Below are 495 nucleotides of genomic sequence, written 5' to 3'. Positions count from 1 at the left end.
CGTGACCAGTGAAGTGTGCCGTGAGGTGAACTGTGTTGGAGACATAAACACTAACTGGTCATTCGAGGTCACTGGAGAATTTCCTTCAGCCATGACTGTGGTCCTCAGCCTTTCATGCACAGAGGAACACTGCTTTACCTCCCCATTCCTTTAGGGATAACCAGTATGCATAACGGTACCAGCTCATAGCAGGTCTGTGATGCCTTCACGGTCAGCTCATTCTGCACCCACTGATGTATCTGTATTTTACTGACCCCTAGTGGTAGCATCTATACTCAACTAGTGTGAAACTGGTCACATTTAGATTTGAATTACAGGCCTGCTAACTGGGTTTCCTTTAGTCCTCACAGGAGAACGTCTGCTTTAGTGAATATGGTTTAATATCATGATGTCTGAGTTTCAGCAGGCATGTAGACTTGAATGAGTAATACTGTAGTATAATATATTGTATCAAAGAGGCAATGTTTATTGCTTTGAAAATATACAATTCACAAG

The sequence above is a fragment of the Alosa pseudoharengus genome, unplaced genomic scaffold, assembly GCF_046254945.1.
Source record: "Alosa pseudoharengus isolate Yale_2024_CS ecotype anadromous, Long Island Sound unplaced genomic scaffold, YU_APseudo_1.1 YU_APseudo_1.1_scf_4, whole genome shotgun sequence".
Lineage (NCBI taxonomy): Eukaryota > Metazoa > Chordata > Actinopteri > Clupeiformes > Clupeidae > Alosa > Alosa pseudoharengus.
The sequence above is the reverse complement of the archived record's forward strand: the minus strand, read 5'-3'. Positions refer to the sequence as shown.